Source organism: Hipposideros armiger, unplaced genomic scaffold (genome assembly GCF_001890085.2).
Source record: "Hipposideros armiger isolate ML-2016 unplaced genomic scaffold, ASM189008v1 scaffold_691, whole genome shotgun sequence".
Taxonomy (NCBI): domain Eukaryota; kingdom Metazoa; phylum Chordata; class Mammalia; order Chiroptera; family Hipposideridae; genus Hipposideros; species Hipposideros armiger.
Genome location: NW_017732041.1, coordinates 653,134 through 654,652, shown reverse-complemented (window position 1 = coordinate 654,652; position 1,519 = coordinate 653,134). Strand labels below are relative to the sequence as shown.

The 1,519-nt window shown below is 30.5% G+C and overlaps 1 protein-coding gene across 3 annotated transcripts in view; it reads right to left on the bottom strand.

The window, feature by feature from the left end:
- SYT1 (synaptotagmin 1) overlaps nucleotides 1-1,519 on the bottom strand; it is a 550,863-nt gene that overhangs the window by 177,888 nt on the left and 371,456 nt on the right. The window lies entirely within an intron of this gene.

Here is a 1,519-nt window from a genome sequence, read left to right as displayed (position 1 = left end):
TAATAACAGGGCAATATCAGATATAAGATAGATCATGGATCTTGACTCCAAGTTCTGCCACTTAAATAAATTTGATCAGGTTATTTAAATGTTTTGGACCCCAGTTTCACCATCTATACTGTAAGTGGTGGGTGGAGGGAGGAGATAATGATATAAACTCTGTAAATGATTTGTGATATGTAAATTTGTAATATGCAAAGTACTTAGTATGGTGGATAACAATGAAGGAAGGTTTTAAATGCCAGTTATTATTTACCAGTAATTTCTATTAAATTTCATAATTTGAAAATGCTTAAAATGGCCGAAAAAGCAACTCTAAAAGTTATGTAGATAAAAATCGAGATGTATGCAATTGTATATACATAATACAACTCCCAGCATACTCAATATGTTCTGCCTTAATATATCAGAATGTCAGGGTAACACTCTAAAATAGATTGCCGTTGGAAAACTGAAAGGCAAAGCACTTTGGTAGTGCTCAAGCTATTCATGGGTAAAGAATAGAAGGGATGAATCAAATGTTTGGAGCAAAGAAATACAGTCCTTTATAATCACAGAGGCCAAAATTGTTTGTTATTCAAATAATGCAAGAAGCATTAGAATACTATTAAACTTGTTCTAATGGAAATAAACATAATGTGCACTACTTTTTATTTTCAATAATTAGTTAGCCTCACTGACACTACCTGAGGTAAATGTTTTAACACAACAATAAAATATTAATGACAAGATTTTCACTCTCTTTCTAGTGGTGAAGTGGTAGATTTTGCTTGAACATGTTCTCAATTCCATAGTGCTTGTGCATTGACAATAACATGCTCTTGGACATTGCTTTTTAGTTTTCCTTTCAAAGTTGCCAGGCATTTTAAGTGACTGAAAAAGCTACCTGAATCCAGCATTTATTATTCAATAATTATTTATATATGGATTTAAATTATAATGATATTTTTATATTAAGAGCCAATTTTGACTTTATACCATAGGTTGCCACTGAATAATTTACAAAATAGTTGGACTTATAATTTCATAAGGGTAATATTATCTTCATTCATTGATGGTAAATTTAAAAATTGTTGACATTCATGGACTGTCCACAGATCCTAGGGGAAAATCTCAAACTCAGCCCTTCTAACTCTGTTAGTCCAATCTCTGATAATTCCTGTTTCAAATCAAGCACTGAAGATAGGATTTAAATTTACCTAGAATCACATGTTTTGGTCCTTTACTATTTAAATTATTCTAACACATATTCATTTAATATGTCACACTCATTAATTTTCTGTTGTCTCAAATTTTCAAGAAAATAGGGTTTAGGAGCCTATAGTTTTCTTTTGGTGGTTTTCGCTAGAATTGTAATGTTAGTTGAAATTTACATTTTAATATGATTTAGTAAAAAAGTGAAATAGCTAGAAGGCTTTGAGGATTAAAATCCATAAAACTTAATGGAAAGAATGGCTGCTGGTTTTTTTTTTTTTTGCTTTTCTTCAGTGTTTTCCTTATATGTAACCATCAAAGTCAA